Genomic DNA, 24741 nt, shown 5'->3' with positions numbered 1-24741 from the left:
ATACCTGCAGGTGTCCCAGCTGCCATGTGCAGGCCTGTACACAGCCAACAGCATGAAGAGGTACAGCAGATTCATCACTGCCAGTGGCATCTGGAAGGAAAAAAAGCTTGTCTCTTCCAGTGCAGTCACTGGTTCCCCTTCTCCAAGGCAGAACCCTGCAAGGAATGTTTGAGACCTTTGCACTCCTTGGTTCCACAAGGTATTGCTGTGTCACCACAGATTCTTGGTTCCATGAGGTTCCGTACATTTGCAATGGATATTTTGTTCCATGGGGCCTTACAGTGTCATAATGCTCTTTTTGGTTCCATGACACTTTAATCTGTCAGGTGGACATTCAGTACTCTAAAAATGGTCTCTGTAGTTTCAAAGTCTCACAATGGACCCTCGGTTCCATGAGGTTCCTCAGTATCAAAAAGGAATCCTTGGTTCCATGTGGCCCCACAGTGTCACCACAGTGTCTTCTTGGTTCCACAAGGCTGTGCAGTGTCACAATGCCCCATAGGTTTCATGAGGCCCCACAATGTCTCAGTGGGCCCTTGGTTCCATGAGTCTCTTTAGTGTCACAATATTCTCCTTGGATCTGCAGTGTCACAATGGTTCCTTGGCTTCACATGGCCCTGCTGTGTCACAATGAACCCTTGGTTTCATGTGGCCCCACAGTGTCACCTTTTTCCTGTGACAGGCCTCCTTTTTCCTGTAACAACCACCAGCAAACCCCACTGCCAGGGCCAAGTGCCTGGGAAGAAGGAGGAGAGGAGGGGACATTTGGAATGATGGTTTTTGTCTTCCCAGGGTTCAGTGCCATGGGGTGGGGGTCTGCTGTCCTGGACATGGCTGAACATTGGCCTGCCCATGGAAGGGGGAAGAGACAACAACCTTCTTTCACGGAACAACAACAGCAGAGAGGTCAGGCTGAAGGCTGTGTTTAAAAGACTGTCAGCAGCACAGGAAACCTCAGTCTGAGAGGAAAGATGTGTGCTAATGTCTTTACAAATCTTTACCCATCTGATGGATGAAGGGATGGGTGTTAAGGTCTTTGAAATAGATCATAAGGTTTCTACTGACTTTGGGCAGCAAGTTTGTTACTGGGCCCAGACAGCTTGGCTCCTGAAACAGACAAGGCTGAACTTCTGAAATTTGGGGGGAAATGTCAGGTTCAAGGGGGGATATGGAACAGCAGGTTTGGCAGGCTGTACCTTCCTATTACCTCACCCAATGGGGAAAGGAAGAGGGCAACATCCAACTGGGAGTTTAGGATAAAAGGAGGCTGCACCCTCTGAAACCTCAAGAGAGAAAAACCCCGTGGGTGTGTGCTCCAATGAACTGGCTCCGTGTATTCAAAAGAAGTTGAAGGACTCCTCTGTCTCATTTTTGGACATAAACCTCTGGCGTTTCTGGATATTCCTGACAGTGGCAACATGGAACCTCATGGAACCAAGTGTCCACAGTTCCATGGTGCAACCTCATAGAGTGCTGGAAACGATTGTGTCACAATGGGAACACATGGAACAAAGGCTCCATGGTGACACTGCAGGGCCTCATGGAATGCAAGAGATCATCCTGATGGAATGGAAACTCATGGAGCCAAGTGTCCAGTGTTTTACAGCAGGTCCTCATGGAATCCCAGAGACCACTGTCATGCACTAAAAATGCATGGAATGCATTGTGACAAAGCTGGGCCTGATGCAACCAAGGAGACCATTGTGATGCAATGAAACCTCAAGGAACCAAGAGTCAATTGTCAACACATCAGGCTCTCATAAAACTAAAGAGAACGTTGTGACACAATGGATTCTCATGGAACTGAAGCCCCATTGTGAGAAAACGTGGCCTGATGGAAACCCGGTGCCACTGGGACATCTCCAGCCTTGGAGGAAGCAAGTGTCCACTGTGACACAGCACAGCCTCGTGAATCACAGCAGAGCACAGTGATGCCATGGGATCATGGGGAACCAAGAGTCAGCTGTAAGCACAGAGGAGACTCATGGAACCCAGGAGGTCATTGTGTTTCCGCACTGTCATAATGGAGCCTTCTTTCTGTGAGAATCCATTTACCCACAATGTTCTCCTGGGTTCCAAGCTGTGCCCCAATGGCCCCTTGCTTCCACAAGCCATGGCACAGTCCCACTTGTCCCTGGGTTCCATGAGGCCGTGCCATGTTCACAACTGGCACTTGCTTCCATGAGATTCCATTGTGTCACAATGGTCCCCGTGTTTTCATGAGGCTGTGCTGTGTCACAATGGACACTGGATTCCACAAAACCTGGCCATGTCCCAGTGGCACCTGTGTCCCATGAGGCCCCACTTGGTCAAAGTAGAGCCTTGAATCTGTGAAATTACAGGTTGTCCCAATGGTCTGCTGAGTTCTATGAGGCTGTGCTGCATCACAATGCACACTGACTTCCATGTGCCCTGGCAACATACAAGTGGCACCTGGCTTCCATGAGGCCCCACAGTGTTTGCTGCTGTCACTTGGTTTCCCCAGACTGCCTTGTGTCGCAGTGCTCTCCTGGGTGCCATGAGGCCCTGCTGTGCAATAATGGAGCCTTGTTTACACTGGGCCTGGCAATGTCCCAGTGGCACCTGTGTGCCATGAGGCTCCATTTGGTCAAAGTGGATCCTTGGGCTGATGTGGATGAGGGTCCATAGTGATGCAGAGTCCTCAGGCAGGTGCAAAGGTGAATACTTGATTGCAAAAACCAGGTCTTTTAAAGCAATGAGACCATTATCGGTTGCACTGTTTTAAAGCATAACAAACATAGTGGCTTACCTTCTGTCCATCTGGAATTAAAGCTCCATCAATCGTCATCACACATTTTGCTGCTTCTTTTGCCTCTCTGCCTCCCCATTCATTTCCTTCCTGCAATTCCGAGCTTACTTTCTGATGTGCCTTAATGTGCATAATTGGTACCTGCCCAGATAGCTGAACTGCTTCCAGTAGCTGCAATATTTCCTGCATATTTGACTTTTTTCCCTTGTGAGTTTAACAGTCTGCTTTCTATCCAGATAGCTGCATACGCATGTACAACTCAAATGCATGACTCTATATAAATATTTATTTTTGTTTCTTTGTGATTTCTTAGATATGGGTTAGAGGGATTATCTCAGCTTTTTATTCAGAGATATCTATTGACAAGGGTCCAGATTCTATTACATCATTGCAGGTGCTAACTGCATACCCAGCATGTCGTTTCCCACTGATGACATCGCTGCTTCCATCAGTGAATCAGATTCTGTGTCATCCAAAGAAGTGTCCTTCAGATCAAGGTGGCTGGAGTCGGAGGCTTCAATAGTCTCCAGGCAGCCTTGGTGTAACGGTTCCTCTTGATTTCCACTAAGGAAAGAAGCTGAGTTGATAATGTTAGTTACAACTATCTCTACATTGTCTTGTTTCACCATGATGGCTTGGCATTTCAGGTACCTTTGTGGGGAGATCCAGTGCCAGCCCTTTACTTCCAGGAGGGCAGACACTGTGTGAGACACCACTACAGTCATTTTCTGTCCCAAGGTGGATTTGTGTACATCTTGAATATTCAGCACCACTGCTGCAAGGGCTCTGAGGCATCCCGGCCATCCCTTGGTTGTTGCATCCAGTTGCTTGGTGTTCGGGGTTGAGTGTTTTTCTGTTACTGTGTCAATTGAAAGAATTTTTCCCATTATCATGCCAATGGAGCTGGCCGGGCTACACCCAGCGTCCCTGATGGGTCCAGACAAAGGGGTGGGTGGGGACGGCCCCGGAGGGGCCTCTGAGGCTTCCGGGAGGGCACTCGCGTTTCCGGCGAGCTGGGAGGAGGACGCCCGGGATCGTTCAGCCACGCGGCCGAGCACAGGAGAGCCAGACCCTCTTCGATCACCTGCCCTGCATCTGCACCGTTCCAGCCTCCTGCCTCTGCGGACACAGCTGATCCCCCGGACACACACGGTGAGCGAGGAGCCGCCGCTCCAGCCCGTTCCCGCCTGGGACCGGCATGGCCGCTGCTGCCCCTCCCCCCTCCTTCCTGCCTCCGTTCCCGTCTGCCCTCTGGCAAATCCGGGCTCTGGACTAAGCACAGAGACAGCGTGCTTGCATCTAAAGGGACTGACACCGAGTTACCTATTTCATTCTGTTAGCAATTTTAACTGTTATTGTTTTCTGTTTGTATAGTTAGATGCATTAGTAAAAGAGCTGTTATTCCCACCCCCCTTATCTCTGCCTCAGAGTCCTTGAGTCAAACAATCATAATACTTGGGGGAGGGGAGTGGAACCAAAGTCTCTATTCCAGAGGGAAACTTCTGCCCTTACTGGCAGACACCTGTCCTTTCAAAATAGGACAGATTTTGGTGCCCAGACGTGGAGCAGAGGGCACTGAGTTGAGAGTTAAGACAGGAATAACAGCTCTCTTAACTGGCAATATGTTGTCTGGTTTAATCTGGTTTGTGTTCCATGTGGTCACAGCCATCTCCCTCCCATTTGTAAGCCCTTTTTTGAATTTGGGCCCCCTCACCAAGGTTGCTGTGACTATTGTCTGATTGGTTTGGTGGATTGATTATGTCAGGAATTCATGGGTTTTTAATTTTTTCTGGGAAGCGGTTGCATGGATCCGGAGCTATCGTACTCTAACTGCGTGTTTCTGGGGCTATTTCAGTAATGGTACTTACTGTGAGGTAACGAGTGCAAGGGAAATTTTTTCCCAACCCATCACCCAGTTTTTTGAGGCTACCCCACTGGTTCTCAAGGATTTCAGATCTGTTTTAATTGCCAGTGTTATTATACAGTGGCTGGTGTTGCTGGTAGGCTTGTTCTACTTAGCATTCAGAAACAAGGGAATATTGGCTTGGACGACAACTCTGATACCTGCCTCTGCCCCAGGGACTAGGGATATTGCCCCAGAACCTACCTCTGCCGCAGGGACTAGGGATGCTGCCCCAGAACCTGCCTCTGTCCCAGGGACTAGGGATGTTGCCCCAGAATCTGCCTCTGCCGCAGGGACTAGGGATGTTGTCCCAGAACCTGCCTCTGCCCCAGAGACTAGGGATGTTGCCCCAGAATCTGCCTCTGCCCCAGAGACTAGGGATGTTGCCCCAGAACCTGCCTCTGCCGCAGGGACTAGGGATGCTGCCCCAGAGCCTGCCCCAGGGACTAGGGTTGCTGCCCCAGAGCCTAACCCTGCCCCACAGCCCACCGCAGAAATGAGCCACCCAGAGTGGGTGGGGGCTCTAGTGAAGGATATAGGCCAAATGCTGAAAGAGCAGAGTCAGATGTTGAAGGAGCATAGCCAGATGATGAAGGAGTATTTTTCTTCAGCTGGTGAGAAACCCTGCTCTAAAGAGGGAGATTCAGATGGTGCTGCAGTGGAACCTGTAGATGTTGTATCTGTCCAGGTTCCAGCTGGATCACAGGAGCAGCCACAGCCAGCAGCAGTTGCTCCTGTGGAAACTAGGAAATCTAAGATTAAAACGAGGCACTTAGATAATGGGGATCAGCAGGGAGGGTCCTCACAACCAGCAAGGGAGCCTGAGGTTGAGATTGTCACCGAGTCCCTCTCATACGATAGTCTCCGTAACCTGCGTAAAGACATTGCTCGGCGGGGCCGTGAGCCTTTTACAACTTGGTTACTCCGGGTCTGGGACCTTACGGGAACAGGTGTACAACTGGATGGAACTGAGGCCAGGAATTTGGGATCCTTGGCCCAGGATTCAGGTGTGGACCAGATATTCGTAAGGGAGCAAGGCCTCCTTTCCCTCTGGGACCGGCTTTTAATGAGTGTGAGAGAGAAGTCTGTACACAGAGAGAGAATGCAGGAGCACCACCGTAGGATGCGCTGGAAGACCCTTGAGGAAGGGATCCAGCAGCTGAGAGAGACAGCAGTATTAGAGGTACTCTTTGGGAGGGATGGACAGCATGACAATGACCCTGACAAGGTCAAGTGCACAAGGCAGATGTTATGGAATCTGGCAACCTTGGGTCCATCTCAATATACCACCTACATAGCAATGATTAATGCCGATAATAGTCCAGAGACAGTGTGTTCTGTTGCCAACAAACTCAGAAATTTTGAGAGCATGATAAATGGCCCAATGCAGGCTAATGTCTCTGCCGTGGCCAGGGACCTCCAACAGGTTGAAGATAGGATGAGGGATATGAGGGAGGAGATGATAGAGAGAATTGAGGAGGTGAGGAAGATCAGCGTAGCAGCAGTACGAGTCACAGGCCCCCAAGTCAGAGCTTCACGTCCCCCAGCAAGCGAGAGAGGGTACACCTCATGAGCTGACCTGTGGTTTTTCCTGCGAGACCATGGGGAAGACATGGGAAAATGGGATGGGAAACCCACTTCTGTCCTGGCAGCACGGGTGCGTCAGCTCAGGGAGGGAAATGCTAACCGAGGGAGCTGCACTAAAATGAAGGTAGCCTCAACCTCCCACAAGCAAGGTGCAGGGTATTACAGCAAGGAGGATGTTCTGTCAGATCCCCTGGAAGGAACCTCCACTATGTATGCCCAGGAAGGAAATAATAACCAGGGCTAGAGGGGCCCTGCCTCTAGCCAGGGAGAGGCATGGGATGACAGGATCTATTGGATAGTGTGGGTGCGATGGCCTGGCACGTCAAAGCCACAGAAACATAAAGTGTTAGTTGATACTGGTTCACAATGCACCCTGATACCATCAGAACATGTGGGGAAGGTACCTGTTTCCATTGTTGGGGTGACGGGGGGATCACAGGAATTCACTTTGCTGGAAGCTGAGATTAGCCTGACAGGGAAGGGGTGGCAGAAACATCCAATTGTAACTGGCCCAGGGGCACCGTGCATTCTAGGCATAGACTTCCTCAGGAACGGCTACTACAAAGACCCAAAGGGGTTCAAGTGGGCTTTTGGAATAGCTGCTGTAGCAGCCCCCTGCATCCCCCCATCCGTTCCCCCTCAGCTGTCAATCAAACCCTCACTGCTTGGGGGGACCCAAAAACTGCTGGGACACCCCAATACTTCCCTGCCTGCCCATTCAGGGGTGAGGTGGACTCAAGTAAATGGGACACAATGCTCCCAGTGCCCCCTCCCAGTGCTCCAGCACCTCACCTCAGTGCTCCCAGTTCCAACCAGTGCTCCCAGTAGGACACCCTGGTTCCCCTGCGTGCTCCCAGTTCCAATCAGTGCTCCCAGCTGACTCTCACTTCACTCCTGGTGTACTCAGTGTTGCTCCCTGCAGCATCATCCCCGTTTCACCCCTTGTCTCCCCCAGTGCTTCCAGTGCTATCCCCACATCACTCTGGAAGTGACGTTCACTCTCAGTGCTTCCATTTCACTCCCAGTGCTCCCAGTCAGCCTCTGGGTTCTCTCACATCTTTTCCACCTCTCTTGAGTCTTGGGCTCATCCCAAACTGACTGTGGCTCTTTCAGATTCATCGAGGGCAGAGCAAAGGGAAATTTCCAGGGAAGCTGCAGAAACCCTGTCAGCACCAGAATTCCCAATGTTTCACCCACTGTCCAAAGGTAACACCTAAACACATCTTTTCCCACCTAAACCCAGGTTTTCCCACCACCAACTCTAGGAAATCTCAGGTGCCAAGGACCTGAAGTCCCGGACATGGCATCAAACTTCCTGCAGAGCCCAAGCCCCAAACCCTGCAGCTGCTTTGGCCACTCCCAACTGGAAGAACACCCTGAGATCACCTGGAGAACAGGGATGGGGGACAGGGACACCCCAAGTTCCTCAAACCCCAGAATGGAGGTGGAGGTAAGGACACCAAGGCCCCAAAGCCTGAGGGCAGGGAGTACCTTATCAGCTGACGCAGAGCCTCCACCAGGGTCTCCCAGTGCAGCCAGAGCTATTTGGCCTGAGGTGCCCAAAGCCCTGAGCAATGCCCAAATCCCTCCCAGGAACCCTCAACTCCCTCGAACCCAGCGTCCCCCACATCCCCTGGTAGATCTCCCCATGTACCCATCCACATCTTAGTTCAACATCTTTATTTTTACCCGGGTTTTGGATGTTTGGGAAGGACAAAGAGAAATGCAAAGAAAATGCAGGCCATGGGGAGCCAGGAAGATGTGGAGCCCCCAGCCAGGTGTCTTCCCAACAGGGATCATGGCACCATGGATCACTGGGACTCTGCCCACCAAGGGTCACTGGGGATCATCCAGCACCGATCCTGCCGGGGGGGTGGAGCTGGAGCAGTGCACTGTCTTGGTTTGGAAGGCAGGAGCTTCTCTTGAAATGGAAAATGTAAACTCCCTCCCTCTAAATTAATATAACTTTGAAATTAAGGAGCTCTCAGGCAAAGATATGGGAATTAGAATAGCAGTTCTTTATTAGGAAAATGAAAATAATAATACAGCAATATAAGAAACAAAACAGAGTCAGAATACACCCTGACACCCTATTGGTCAGGGTGTGGGTGGTAGTGTGATTAAATGGTGGCTATAGTTTTCTTGGAGTGACAGATGTGCTTTTGTTGAAGCAATGATCTTGAATAAGGGTTTTGTTTCTTTTCTAACGTCTAGTGGTGATGAAGATGGGCTTGGTCTTCCTCTGGGAATTTAGTGGAGAAAGGCTTCTCTAATATTTCAAATTTTGTATTTTATTTAGGTAGGAAATACATAGCTCTTCCCCTTGGGCGGGGGGGCATCTCAAATGGGATGATGTAATTTGATCAGTCCTGCAGTGAGATTTGATGGCTTATTAACAGAAGATATCTTCCTGGGCAAAGTATGGGTCCTGGAAGAGATAAAAAAACCTGTGCCACCAGTTGGCCTATTAACAGAGGACATTCCCCCTGGAGTTATGAGGGATGGGTCATGGAAGAGATAAGGAGCACGGCTCCACCTGGTTTTAACAAATGATAGAATATATACTTCTGGTTACATCTTACATTGCAACTTAAGGCATTATCCACTCCTTATTCTATTAGCATCTGCATCATACCTAAATTAATTTCTTCTTTAAACTCTGCGAGATAAATAGGTAGTTAGATAGCTACACAGACAGACATATAGATACATACATACATACATACATAAAATGAAAGTTTACACACATTTCTTGCTTAAGATTTTTTTTTTTTTTTTGTGATTCACAACAGGTTTCTTTATCTTTCTGTATTACCTATCCAGTGTAACTAGGTTCTTGAGCAAGAACAATCTTATGGATGGGTTTGCCTTTGCTTCAGGTGGAACTAATGTAAACAGTTTAAGATACCTTTTACGTGTACTACAGGAACTTTATCTCCATCCACTGTGTGCCAGGGTTAAGATTAGGCAGGACTTGCTTGTGTGATGGACTCTCAGGTGTTAACTGTTTAGGTGGCTTTGGTTAAGTTCATTTCTCAATTTTTGGATGTTTCCCTGCCAAGTGCCATTAGAGTAATTTTAAGTAGTCTGTTGTACAGTTCAACCTTTCTGGCAGCTGGTGTGTGATAAGGGATATGATCTATTTATTCAATATCATGATTTTTTGCTGAGGTGTTTATAAGGCTGTTCCTGAAATGGGTCCTGTTGTCTGACAATTTTCTCAGGGGTGCTGTGTCTTTATAGGACTTGCTTTTTTGGGCTTCAGACGGTGTTTTGAGTAGTAGTGTGAGGTATAGGGTAGGTTTCTAATGATCTAGTGGTGGCTTCTACAACTGTGATCATGTAGCACTTGCCTTGGGGGGTTTGAGACAGTGTGATGTAGTTCATTTGCTGGGCTTCTTTATACTTATATTTGGAATACTGCCCCCCATATTAGAGAGGCCTTATCGGCTTGGCTTGATTGATTTTAGCACATGTCTTACAGTTATGGATAACTTGAGAAATGCAATTTATAGCTAAATCTGCTTTTCAGTTTTGTGCCTACTTATAGGTGGGATTTTTGCCTTGATGGCTTGAGGCAGTGTGGGCCTATTGAGCTAGGAACAACTCTCCCTTATGTTGCTAATTTAAATTTATTGGTGACATCTCTATTTTTGCAGCTTGATCTACTTGCTCCTTGTTTTAGTGTTCTTTATTAGCCTGACTTTTGGGGACGTGGCTGTCGACATGATGGACTTTTACAGATAGTTTGTCTGAGTGGCAATGTTTTTCCACCCATCAGCAGCCTCACTTGCTTTTCCTTTATGTTGCTAGCTGGCCTTTTCTTACCTTTCTAGCTAACTCCACAGAGCATTGGTTACTATTTCTGATTCAGTATAAAGGTAGAGCTTTGGCCAGTTCTCTCTTTCAGCAGTGTCCAGGGCCAGCTGAATGGCTTTGAGTTCAGCAAGTGCACTTGATTCACCTTCTCCTTCAGTAGCTTGTGTGACTCGTCGTGTGGGGCTCCCTGCGGCCACTTTCCACTTCTGGTTCATCTCAACCATGAGACAGAAACTGTCAGTGACAAGAGCACAGCGTGTTTCTTGTGCTGGCAGTTGGTTGTATGGTGGAGCTTTTTAGCCTGGCTTACTTGTTTCTGCTCCTTTTTGTTAGTGAGACTAATGTTTTTATCTTGTGGCCAGTTTTAACTGTTTTTAAAATTTCAGGGTGATTTGTGTTTCTAATCCGGCCGTGCTGTGTGATGAGAGCAATCCATGGGCTCCATGTGGTGTCGGTGGCGTGGTGGGTAGAGGAGCCTTTTCTTTAAACATCCACCCCAGCACCAGGAGTCAGGGTGCCAGGAGGAGTTGTGCTTTTGCGATAATTTGTTTTGAGGTGGCTTGAACTTTCCTATTATAGATGGATAAGATTTTCTTTCTTTCTTTTTTTTTTTTTTTTTTTTTTTTTTTTGGTGAGTGTAGTTTGCTTCAGACTTTCTGTAACTTTCTGTAAAAAGACTCTAGAATTCTAGTGCTCGACCTCGAGTCTCCCCAGGCACCTTCTGCTAAAGGCTCCAGGACAAGCCATTGTTCTTGGCTGCAGAGTAAAGCTCATTCCTCACCTCTGGTCCTGTCCTGACTGGGTCAAGGGCACTGCATGAGTGATTTTCTGCTTGGTCTGGGTGAAGGTTTGTTGCTGTTCAGGGCCAAAGCTGGAATTGTTCTTCTTAGGGTGACCAGGTAGAGTGGGCTCACAATGTGGCTGCACTCAGGAATGCATTCTCTAAAAACCTATGGCCCCTAGGAAAGCTTGTGTTTCCTTCTTGCTGGTTGGTGGAGACACTGTGATGATCTCATTGATCATTTCAGTGGGGATCTGGCTCTGTCCATCTTGCCACTCTACTCCCAAGAACTGAATCTCTCAGGCAGGTCCCTTGACTTTGCTCTTCTTGATGCCAAAGCCTCCTTCCAGCAAAATCTGGATGATCCTCTCTCCTTTCTCAAATACTTTTATTTCCATGTTCCTCCACACAATTATGTTATTGATGTATTGCAGATGTTTTGGAACTTTACCCTTCTCCAGTGCAGCCTGGATCAATCCATGGCAGAGGGTGGGGCTGTGTTTCCACCCCTGGGGCAGTCGGTTCTAGGTGTACTGCACATCCCTCCAGGTGAAAGCAAACTGAGGCCTGCACTCTGCTGCCAAAGGAATGGAGAAGAATACATTGGCAATGCCAATGGTGCCACTTTGCTGCCTTGGGCTCCAGCTCCTCCTGGAGATCCAGCGTGTCCGGCACAGCAGCGCTCAGCACTGGAGAATCAGCGACTGGGAGAGAGAGGGGGTCTACTGACTGCTGATCAGAATCCAAATTTACTCTCAGCTACATATGCTTATATACCATTTTTAGGAAAGCTGGTAATTTTTTACCACATTGATTTGGTTAAACATCACACAGACAAGCTTACACATTTTGCAACATTTCTACTTGATTAGTTCTTTTTTCCTGTCACCAGTCTTGATCCAATCTTCATGGAATCTTCAAAGCTCTGTTTGCTCTTGCCAAGGCATCTTGTTTATCAAGCTGCTTATGCTAATTAAATCCACAGTACTCTGTCTTAGCTCCCACAGTGGAGTCACTTCATTCAAGGCACAATAGGCTACAGTCTATTTCTATTGTCTGTCAGACTTGCCCACAGGCAAACTGGGGCTATTGAAGGGTGAGTTTTACTGAGCACCCTTTGACTTTCTAGCCAAAATTTTATGGGTGGGGATAATGGCATCTTGATTCATCTGATACTGCTGGCTGTGTGCTGTTGAGGTGGCAGTTGGTGCTTGTTGCACTTTCATCTTCAGGAACCTCCTGTAGATGGGTTTTCTGATAATCCAGGCAAGGTGTTTAATTCCTCAATGCCCTCTGCTTCTACAGCAGCTGTTCCAAAAGCCCACCTGAGTCCCTTTGGGTCTTTGTAATAGTCATTCCAGAGGAAGAGTATGCCCAGAATTCATGGAGCCTCTGGGCCAGTCACACGAGGATGTTTCTGCCACCCCTTCCCAGTCAGGCTCATTTCAGCCTCCAGCAGAGTCAATTCCCATGATCCCCCATCACCCCAGCAATGGAAACAGGTTCTGCCCCCACATGTGCCAGTGGCATTGGGGTACACTGTGCACCAGGATCAACTAAAGGCTCTGATGTGCCAGGCCATTGGGTCTACTCCATCTAAAAGACCTGGCTGTCCTGGTCCTCTCCCTGGCTATAGGCAGGGCCCCTCTAACTCTGGTTATCATTTCCTTCCTGGGCATACATACTAAAGGTTCTTTTAAGAGGATCCCACAGGTCATCTTCCTTTCTGTAATACCTGGCAGCTTGGTCATGGGAGTTTGAGGCTATCTTACTTTAGCGGAACTCCCTCTCTTAGTGCTTCCCTCCCTGAGTTGATGCACCCTGCTGCCAGCACAGAAGTGGGTTTCTCATTTTGCCTTTTCATGATTTCCACATGATTGTGCAAAAAGAACCACAGGTCAGTTCGTGGAGTGTACCCTCTCTCCCTAGCTGGGGGATGTTGGGCTCTGACTTTGGGGCCTGTGACTCGCACTGATGCTGCACTGATCTTCCTCACCTCTTCCCTTATCTCCCTCATCTCTTCCTTAAACTCCTCTTCGAGTTCTTTAACCACAGCAGAGACATGAGCTCGCCTCGAGCCATTGATCACACTCTCATAATTTCTGAGCTTGTTGGTGACAGAACCCACAGTCTCTAGGTTGTTATCAGCATTAATTGTCACAGTACAGGTGTATTTGGATGGCCCCAGGATTGTCAGATTCCACAACATCTGCCCTGTGCACTTGACCTTGTCAGGGTCATTGTCCTGCTGTCCCCCCTTCCCAAAGAGTACCTCCAGTGCTGCCACTTCTCTCAGCTGCTGGATCCCTTCCTCAAGGCTCTTCTATGGTGGTGCTCCTGTATTCTCTCTCTGTGGACAAACCTCACTCTCACACTCATTAAAAGCTTCTCCCAAAGGGAAAGGAGGCCCTGCACCCTTACCTGATCCACACCTCAGTCCTGGCCTCAGAACCATCCAGTTGCACACCTGTACCCATAAGCTCCTACACCTGAAGGAACCAGGTTGTATAAGCCTCACACCCCCATCGTACAATGTTTTTTGCAGATTTCAGCCTTTTATAAGATGACGTCTCGGTGATGATCTCAACCTCAGGCTCCCCTATGGGTTGTGAGGGCCCTCCTTTCTTACCTTTATTGACTGGGTGCTCTGATTTCATCTTAGGTTTTTGTATTTACAGGTGAATTATCAAAATATGAGTATTGGTCTAATACCGATACTCAACTGTGACGGACAAAAGACTCTCTAACAGTTTAAAGTTAGAAAGTGCATGTTTATTCAGCGCTGGGAAGCAGTGTGAGGTAATCCTCTAATACACACTGCAAAACCACATGTGATCACAGAGTCGATTTACTGGCAAAGGATTTAAACAAATACATATTCATAATAACAGCCCCTCCCACCCCCTGCTTCTTATGATAATTATCTTGAATAGCTATTAAGCATGTGGATTGGCTTGTTAAATTAAGTATGAGGACATTTCCGTGGGGAGGGGTCTTAAAAGGAGGAAGTAAGGCAAGTCTTCCTCACCCTAAACTCTTGACCTTTTCTATCACTGACAATAAAAATGATTTCTGGGGACAGTCTAATTTTCCAAAGAATGGGTTTTTAGTTTCATTGTCTATGTTCCTGTGATTCTGCTCCCTAGTTTTGTCTTTTCCCATTGTAAGCACAGCTGAGCAAACATGAAATGACAGACTATCAATTATTTAAGTTTCAGATAATTAGCCCCTTCTAATTTTTTAATTGTTTTCAGCAAGGCCACTAAAATCCTAATTTTCTAAGATTAGTGTTTCATTCCCCACTTCTCCTTTGAAATGAGTAAATTCTTTAACTCAATATGCGGATTTCTTTTCATCTATCCAAGACGCAGGGCAGCGATCTCTTAAGGCCAAGCCATTCGCCTTTGATAGCGATGCTAAGTCTGCCACTTGTTGTAATATTCTCCAATTCCAAACAAGTACAGCAATAGACAAAATCAAACTTGTACTGACTAAAATAAGCAGCACAGTGATTGGGTGAATTAAAGCATTAAGCATACCAGTTGCTGTTGGTGACCATCCAAATAGCACATCCCACCAATGATGAGACACATGTTCTTCAAATCTTTTAAAAACTCCTTTTATGGTTTCCGCATCATGGTGTATTGTGATCAAAGTTCTTTTCCCTGCATCTTGAATTTTTTTTAAATTTTTCTTAATTCTTGATGTTTCAGTAGCTGAGCGACTACAGTTAAATTCATTCCTATAGGCGCAGGCAATATTTCTTGCACAGTAACCAGGTTTGCCTTTGTGTACTGATGTGATATTACAGGTGCCTGATAGGAAAAGTCACATCCTTTGATTTTAGCAAAATTGCAAACACATAAATTGAACTGAGTCTCATTCACTATTTGATTGTCTATTGTTATGGTGGGACATGATGTTCTAAGACAGACACAACCTTGTCCTATATACACAAGTGAAGTTGTCTGGTTGGTTAGACGCATTTCAAAGTGACAAATGCTTTGGTCAGTGTCCAGACAAGTATCTTTGTCGTCTTCTAAAGTTCCCTCACATATATATCCCAACTGTTTTCTCATAGAACAGTGCTCTAAGTTAATGGTCTACCATTTTTCTTCAATTTTTCATGCCCACATTCTATGTTCAGAAGGATACAGTACAGTCCCTTCATGATTTAGTCCTAAAGCAACTATTGGGTGTATTAAGCTCACAGATGCACTATGTATAGTTAAAACAAAAGCTATTACTGTATTTGCCTCAGGGTCATAGGTAAAATTAACCAAAATCCACCAAGGCTGAAGCTCTCTTTCCATCTCAGAGGCATTATCCCAAACAATTTTGCGAATTTCAGCAGGAAATATCCCTTCCTCAACTTCCCTGATAACTGCGGTATCCACTGACTGCATCCACATTTGTGCTTGAGTACATCCAAGAGCCAGAGAAATGTTTGCACTAGCTGTGCCTAGGGCTTTAATAATTACCTCATGGTCTTGCTCTTCTATGTTTTCCCATTTTTAGTTTCCAATGGTTGTTACCTAGTGCTAATAAAGAAGATTACAAAGGCTGCTGTAATTTAACAAAATCACTTCCCATCACAGTTAATTTGTTCATTGACACCTCTCAGTCCATTGTGTTTAAAACTCCCAACCCTGTTCCTAATATCCCAGTGAGGTCTCTCTTTTTCTTAAAACTAGAGGTCATATGGTTTTGAAGCCGAGTAGTCCATTTCACAAAAGGAGTTTTGAGAAATGGGGCACATTCTGGCTGAATGGTAGAAGCATTTACCTGCATTCCCATTTCTACTCGCTTCAGAGACCATCCTGGGTTAGTTAGCAGTCTCTGAATTCCTGTTTTCTTGATAGCATATGGTCTGATTTTAGTAATTGTGGGAATTATGGGTTGTTCCTTTTTCTTTGAAATAACCGGAGTTTGGATTGTTACAGTCCTCTCTGACACTGGCGGGGTTGATTTGGCTTTCATTTTGTGAAGCTCAATGCAATATTGAGTAACATTAAAATCAAGATCAAACCCTTTTGCTGTGCATCCTTCAATTTTAAGTCTAAATTCAGGACATGTGGTCAAACATTTGTCACAGCATCCAGGACCAACTTGGATGAGTTCCATGGGTGGATGGTAAGCCTCATGGAACCCATTTTGTATGAATGCACATTCACATCCCCAAACATTCCTCCCTTCCCACATACTTGCATTTGTGATCCTTAACATTTTGCTTAAAGCCCTACGAGAGCAGGGATCGTACGCATTCCCTTGGCATCGATAAATCCTGGTTACTTTATACTGATGTGGTGTTGCTTTGACTCTTATTATAGTCGTGGCAAGGGTCACAACCATTTGCATTATGTCCATGATAGTTATAAGTCCATTACTCGCTGTTCTTGGTGAATTTCAGCTTCAGGTCTTTGCTGTCTGGTGCAATTTTTCAAATTTCTTCAGGAGCATTTTTTACTCAGGAGACATGGGTCCAAGCCTTCTGTTCCTTGATCTTGACTGCTGTAAAGGTGGTGAGGAGTACCTGGAATGGTCCTTCCCACTGTGGTTCCAAAGTCTTCTCTGCAAAAGACGTAACACATGCATAATCCCCAGGTTGTACATCGTGTACTGGCCCATCCAATTCTCTGCTTTGGGCCCCAGCCACATATTTTTCAATTTTTCTAAATTGTTTATTTAGGGCCACCATGTATTTGTGTAGAGTTTATTCCTCTACTTGAATGGGTGCTATTCCTTCTTGGATCGCATATGGTCTCCCATACAATATTTCAAAAGGGCTTAATTTCCCTTTTATTCTTCGTTTTGTTCTAATCTGTACTAATGCCAGTGGAAGAGCCTGGGGCCAAGGCAAATTTGCCTCTTGCCTCAGCCTAACAATTTGTTGTTTGATCATATGGTTCATTTTCTTTACTTGGCCACTGGATTGAGGGTGATATGGAGTATGCAATTCCCAATCTATTCCCAAGTGATGACTAATTTGCTGTACAATTTTGGAGATTAAATGTGCCCCTCTATCAGAAGATATAGCGGCTGGGACTCCAAAATGTGGTATTATTTCTTGTAACAATGCCTTAGTCACCTCTCATGCCTTAGCTGTCCGGGTAGGGAAGGCTTCTGGCCATCCTGAAAAGGTATCTGTTAACACTGATAAGTAATGATACCCCCCTTTCCTGGGCAATTCTGTAAAATTAATTTGCCATTGCTGCCCAGGTCCATGGCCCTTCCCAATTTGTGCAACTTTAGGTTTTGGAATGTTTTTAGGATTAGTTTGGAGACAAAGACCACACTGATGAGTTACTTGTGTAACTGTGCCTTGTAATTTTCTAGCCAGAATTCTATCCTTTAAATAATTGTACAAGGCGTCCATTCCCCAGTGTGTTTTCTCATGTTCTTCTTAAGCACTAGTGAGCACAACAAGTAAGAAGGTACTACAACTTTTCCTTCTTTGGTTACAGCCCAGCCTTCCTGGTTATAAGTTTCTTCTTCTTCCTTAATAATTTTTTTATCCTTTTTGTTATATACTGGCTTACATTCAATAGAGATCTTTCCATTTGGAATTAATGCTGCCTCAACTATTTCATTGGGTAACTCACCTTTGGCTGTGTCTTTTGCCTCTCTGTCTGCCAGCATATTTCCTTCTTCCAATTCTGAGCTCACTTTTGGTGTGCCCTGATGTGCATAATAGCTGCCTTTTCAGGTAACTGAACTGCATCTAATAGTTTTAGTATTTCTTGGCATGTTTAATATTTTTATCTTGTGAGTTCAGCAGTCCTCTTTCTTTCCAAATTGCTGCGTGTGCATGTACCACTCCAAATGCATACCTTGAGTCTGTATAAATGTTGATTTATTTTCCTTTTGCCAGTGCTAAGGCCCGGGTTTAGGCAAATATTTCAGCTTTTTGTGCAGAGATATTTGTTGGCAATGGTCCTGATTCTATTACCTCTCTTCTTCTGGTAACTGCATACTCAGCATGTTGTTTTCTACTGATGATATAGCTGCTTCCATCAGTGAACCAGCTCTCAGCATCCTCGGGAGGGGTGTCCTTCAGATCCGGGTGACTGGAGTAGGTGGCTTCAATGGTCTCCAGGCACTCGTGGATGACTGGTTCTCCCATGCTCCCGCTGAGGAAAGAAGCTGGGTTCACAATGTTAGTTACCACGATTTCAACATCATCTTGTTCTACCAGTATGGCCTGGTACTTCAGAAATCTTTGTGGAGACAGTCAATGTCCCCCTTTTGCCTCCAGGACTGCAGACACTGTGTGGAATACTAGCACGGTCATCTTCTGGCCTAGGGTGAATTTGTGTGCCTCTTGGATGTTCACTGCTACTGCTGCAGCAGCTCTGAGGCACCCTGGCCACCCCTTGGCTGCCGTGTCCAGCTGTTTGGAGAGGTAGGTGACTGCCCTCTGGTACGGCCCCAGGTTTTGTGCTAGTACTCCCAGAGCAATCCCTTGTTTCTCATGAAAAAACAGAAAAAATTATTTACTTACATCCGGAAGTCCCAGGGCTGGAGCTGACATAAGAGCTTTCTTCAGTTGGTTTAAGGCTTGTGTTGCTTCTGTTGCCCACTGAAGATCCCTGCTCCCTTTTGTAATTAAGGCGTACAGGGGTTTAACGAACAATCCATAGTTATAAATCCACAATCTGCACCACTCCGTCATGCCTGGAAAGGTTCTCAGTTCTTTCACTGTCTGGCCACTACCTTTGTGCTTACCTTACGTAATACCACATTTTAAGCCATTCACCCCATCATTGCATTGGGACTCAACCATGAGGGGACAGTGTTGTATCCCTCAGAGCATAGGGCGTGGGCCCGGACAGTAAATGGGAAATGGCAAACTGTGAATGTAGAATCCTGTGTTACTCAAGAACAACAAGGGTTTATCTGTGAAAGCAATACAATTGATACTCAAGACGTATGCCTTGATACCGAGCAGGGTGTATGCCACTTTGAAATTCACCCAGATGCTGATCAAAAGACTATGCTTATATATACTGGTCGAGGATGTGTATGTTTAAGAACCACTTGTGATTTTGTAAACATAGACAATGAGAATGTAACCCTGCCTGTTAAGAATAACTTCTGTGTTTGTAATTTCGTTAGAATTGTGGGATGTGATTTTTAATATTTGTCACCAGTTACATCCCACCAGCTGATAAGGTCTAACTACACGACATACCACGAACTGTCACCTATGCCTATTGGAATGAACCTCACATTGGTAAAGCAACTTAGCAAAAATTTTGGAAGAAATCAAAGAGAGCGGGCAAAAGACTTTAGTCACTGTTCATCATGATGTCCAAGAAATAAATAGAGTCTTACAAAGGGTTAAGCAGGATACAAGCCACAATTGGTGGGATGCCCTTTTCGGGTAGTCCCCAACTGCAACTGGAATTTTGAATACATTATGTCATCCAGTAATTGTGCTATTTGTTTTAGTTAGTCTAAGCTTACTGCTGTCTTTTGTACTACTTATTTGGAATTGGAAGATGCTACAACAGATGGCAATACTAACTTCATTGTCCAGAGTACATGGTAAGGCATTAAGAGATACATATTGTAAGAATGGAGAAAAATAAATCTTGTATTAAGTAAAAGAATTTACTAATTTTCTAGAAAAGGGGGGACTGAAACAGGGGATTTAACGGTTAAATAGAATGAACAGTAGAATATATGGTATCAATTACTGCGTAAGGAAAGGAATGCAAGAGACCCGTGATTTATAGATTTTGCTGGGATTGCAAAAATGAAGGGGGTTCATCTTCGTAAAAGTGCAGAGTCTGCAAAATATCACGACCAAGAGATGCACGCATAGAAAGACAAGGTGACAAGTCCAACAGCGAGGAAGACTGCGTTCATTGTGCCTTTGGAAGACTGCCAAATATTGCCTTCATTGTGCCAAGTTTATTCATATTTAGTTAATATTTAATAACATTTATTAATAGTTAGGAGATATTTTTTAAATTTGGGAGTGGTTTGAGCGTTCTTTCACGTCAAAAATCCTCGGGTTTTCCCACAAACTTAAATATTATTGCATTTAAAGAGTACTTATTTTAATTATTGAGTATTTATTTAACTTCTTTAGTATTTATTGATAATTGCATACAATTTGGGTGTCTGAAGCCAATTTTAAATAAGTTTTAGGATTTTTGGGGGCAAAATTTGCCTTTTTCTTTCCCTAAGTAATTAAAAAATCTCATTTAGTTAATTAATATTTCACTATTAACTGATTTTTATTGACATTTTTTGCCATTTTCCATGGATTTGGGGTCATTTTGGGAGGATTTGGGTCATTTTCTGAAAATTTTTAGGTCATTTTGGGGTTTTGGCTCATTTTTAGTATTACAATTCTATTTTGATTGCTTTAGCATCATTTTCAGTGGCTTTTGGGTCATTTTCAATCAATTTCAGCTCATTTTGGGTAGATTTGGGGTCATTTTGGGTGGATTTTGAGTCATTTTCAGCTCATTTTGGCTATTTTTCTGTGGGTTTTTTTGGTGGATTTTGGCTCGTTTTGGGTGAATTTGGGCATTTAGGGTCACTTTCAGTGGATCTTGGTTATTTCTAAGGCAATTTTAGCTCATACTGGGTAATTTCGAGTTGATATGGCTCATTTTATGCCAATTTTAGCTCATTTTGAGTAATTTTCAGTGGATTTTTGGTCATTTTTTGTGCATTTTAGGGGGTTTGGGGTCATTTCCAGTGGATTTTGGGTTATGTTCAGGCAATTTTAGCTCATTTTGGGTCATTTTTAGTGGATTTTGGGGAGTCTGGGGCCATTTTGGGGGGACTCGGAGGAGTTGGGAGAATTTGGGGCAATTGGGGTTGATTGCTGAGAATTCTGAGTGATTTTCAGTGGATTTGTGGTGGATTTTGGGATCATTTTGGGTGGATTTTGAGTCATTTTCAGTGTACTTTGGGTCATTTTAAGCTCATTTTGTGGGGGGTTTTTGTGGATTTTGGTTCATTTTGTGTGAATATGAGGGGTTTAGGGTAATTTTCAGCAGATTTAGATGAATTTTAGGTAAATTTTATCTCATTTTGAGTGGATTTGGGGTGATTTTTAGCGGATTTTTGGTCATTTTCTGTGCATTTTGAGGGTTTTGGGGTCATTTCAGGTAGATTTGGGGTCATTTGGGGTAGATTTTGGGTTATTTACACTTGATTTTGGGGGACATGGAGTAATTTTCTGTGGATTTTGGAGCATTTTGAGTGGATTTTGTGGGCTTTTGGGTAATTTTCAGTGGATTTTGGGTTATGTTGAGGCAATTTTAGCTTATTTGGGGTGGATTTTTGGGCCATTTTTAATGTTTTCTGAGGGAGTTGGGGTAAGTTTTAGAGCAGTTTGTGTCATTTTTAATGGATTTTGGGCGTTTGGTGAAATTTTTGGAGGGATTTAGGGTGTTTTCAGTAGTTTTAATCAGATTTGGGGTCATGTTCAGCGAGACTTTTGGATGGATTGTTGTGGAATTTCGGTCATTTTAGTTGATTTCCAGTGGATTTTGAGTAATTTTTTGTCAATTTTAGCTCATTTTACATGGATTTTGGGGGGTTTGGGGTAATTATCAGTGATATTTTTGGTGGATCTTTTCAGTCTTTGGTCACATTCAGTGTTTGGTCATTTTCAGTGTTCAAGGAGTAATTTTTTGTCAATTTTAGCTCATTTTGGATGGATTTTGGGGGTGAATTTTGAATCTGATCCCTGGGGATTTGAGGTTATTTTGATGGATTTTGAGTCATTCTCAGTGAGGTATTTGGGTAGGTTTTGGGTTGTTTTGGAGGATTTTTTGGGGGAAATTTGGGGGATATTGGGGGAATCTTTGGGGCACTTCTGGGGTGGATTTGGGGCAATTTTAGAGGATTTGTGGGGGAATTTTAGAGTGGATTTGGATGGATTTTAAGGGAAATTTGGGGGAAATTTTCGTGTTTTTGAGGGGACTTTGTGGGTGGATTGACAAGAATTTTGATGGATTTCAGGGAAAATTTGATTTTGGGTCAGTTTTAGGGAGATTTTTGGGTGATTTCTGAGAATATTTTTGGGGAGGACTTTGGGGGATTTGGGAGTTATTGAGTGGATTTTTGGGGAAAATTTTGGTGATTTTGGGGGGACTTTTAGGTTTTCACCAAAAATTCACCAAAAATTCCACACAAAAATCACCCAAAAATCCCCACAAAATTCACCCCTTTAAAGAACCCCTGGTGGAGATCTAGCTCAGCCAAGACACCAAGAGGTGTCAAAAAACTTCAAAATTCCCCCAAAATTGGCTCCAAATTGAGCAAAATTAACTCAAGTTTGCTCAAGGAGACCCAAAGTTCTCCAGATTTGCTCCAAATCCCCTCACATCTACTCCAAACTTTCTAAAACGTACCCAAAAATCCCTCAAATTTTCCCATGTTTCTCCACCAAACTCCCCAAAATTTCCCCAAATTTCTCCCAAGCCGCCTCAAATTCCCTCAAAAATTTTTCAAATTTCCCCCCGTGCCCCCTAAACCTCCCTGAAAATTCCTGAATTTCCTCCAAATGCCCCCAGCCCTGCATTGTGTCCTGTTCCCATTTTGCTTTTCCTCGTTCCAGGGCTCTGCTGCTCCTGATTCCCAAGCTCAGCTGGATAAGCTGGAGGCTCCTGACCTCCTCTTTGGGCTCATGGGGGTGGGGCTGCCCCAGATGAGAACAAATTGTTGTTTTTTAACCTAAATTTATACTTTAGAACCCAAATTCCAAATTTTCTCCCTTTCCCCCAACTTTTCCCAATTTTCCCCATGTCCTCCATTTTTTTTCCAATTTTCCCCCTCTTTTTCCCAATTTGCCAATTTATCCCATCTTGCCCATTTCTTATCCCATTTTTCCTAATTTAGTCCCAAATTTCCCCAGTTATCCCCTATTTCCCCCATTTTTCTCGTTTTCCATTTCCCCACAATTCTACCCTATATTTTCCTACTTTTTACCAATTTTTTCCTAATTTTTCCCAAATTCTTACCATTTTCTCCTCATTTTTTCTCAATTTCATCCCATTTTCTCCCATTTTTTCCAAAATTTTCCAGAAAGTTTTCCCCAATATTTTCAAATTTCCCCCAATTCTGTCCCATTTTTTCCTAGATTTTCCCAATTTTTTACTGTTTTTCTCCCATTTTTCTAATTTATCTCATTTCCCCACAATTTTTTCCAAATTTTGTCCAATTTAATTCCCATTTTTCCCATTTCTTCAAATTTTTATACCATTTTTCTAATTTTTCCTATTTTTATTTCATTTTATCCTACTGTTTAAATCCCATTTTATCAATTTTCCCCAATTTTATCCATTTAAAAATCACTTTTTTCTTGGTTTCCCCCTCCATTTTTTTCCATTTCCCCTAAATTTTCCAATTTTTCCCATTTTATTCCTGAATTTCCAAGTTTTTCTCCCTATTCATACTAAATTTTTCCAATTTTTCCAGTTGTTCCCCAAAATTTCCAGATTTCCTGCGTTTTTTCCCCATTTTTATTCCATTTTCCTCAATTCTGACATTTCCCTTCATTTTTTTCCTTGTTTTTTTCCCCACATTTTCCCTTTTCCCTAAATTTTCCAATTTCCTGTTTTCTCCTTATTTTTCATTCCATTTTCCCCAATTTTTCCCCCATTTCTCCCCCAATGTTTTCCCTAATTTCCCCAATATTTCCCTTTTTTCTTCCCAAATGGGAAGTTTTTCTCTCCATTTCTGATTAAAATTTTCCCATTTTTCCCAAATGCCCCCAAATTCTCACATTTTTCCCCATTTCCCCCCATTTTTTTCCAAATTCCTGTGGTTTTCCCCCATTCCCAAATCAAGGACCTGCTACCCCCCCCCCCCCCCCCCCACCAAGGAGATCGATGCACCCCCAGGTGGGAGCAAAAACCCCAAATTCCCCCAAAATTCACCCCAAAATGCCCGCAAAAATCAACCCAAAATCCCCCTAAATTTCTTAATTCTGTAAAATCCACCCAAAATTGTCCCAAAGACACCCCAAAATTCCCTTATATTCCAAACAATCCCCAAAATTCCCCCCAGAATTTTAAAAATTATCCCAAATTTCCCCAAAATGTCTCAAAAAACTCCAAAATACCCTAAAAATATCCTAAAATGCCCCAAAATTCCCAAACGCCCCCCGTTGTGGCAGAGCGCCCCCTGGTGGCCCTGCCGGAGTCCATCACCCTGCGGGAGCTGGAGCCACCCCTCCCTCCCAGCACTGCCCGAGGTGAGAAGTGGGGAGAAATCCCCAAAACATGGCAACAACGCAACTGGGGACTTTGGGGGCATTGGGGAAGAATGTGGGGCAATTTTAGGGGGTTTTGGGACATCTTTAGGGGGATTTTTGGGGGGAATTTTAGGGGGAGTTTTGGTCATTTTTGGGGCAAATCTGAGGATTTTTGGGGAAAATTTTGGGGAATTTGGGAGAAAATTTAAGGGAGATTTGGGGGAAATTTTAGAGATTTTTTTGACTTTGGGATAATTTTGGGGAGAATTCTGAGAAATTTTGGGTCATTTTAAGAGGATTATGTGAGTTTTGGGGACATTTTTTAAGGAATATTTTGAAAATTTGGGGGTTTTTGGTAAAGTTTTGGGGGAATTTGAGGGATTTTTAGGTCGCTTTTAGGGGTAATTTTGGGATATATTTGGAGGATTTTGGGAAAAATTGGGAAACGAGGAGATTTGGGGGAAATTTTGGCTGAATTTTAGGGTAATTTAGGGTGAATTTTGGGATCATTTAGGCTGTATTTGGGTGAGCTTTGGGTAAATTTTGGGTGATATTTGGGGATAATTTTGGATGAATTTTGGGGTGAATTTTGGTCAGATTGGGGATAATTTTAGGATAATATTAGGTGAATTTTGGGGTAACTTTCTGAGCTGGAG

This window comes from Erithacus rubecula, assembly GCF_903797595.1.
Source record: "Erithacus rubecula genome assembly, chromosome: 27".
NCBI classification, from domain to species: Eukaryota; Metazoa; Chordata; class Aves; order Passeriformes; family Muscicapidae; genus Erithacus; species Erithacus rubecula.
This window is presented reverse-complemented; position numbering follows the sequence as displayed.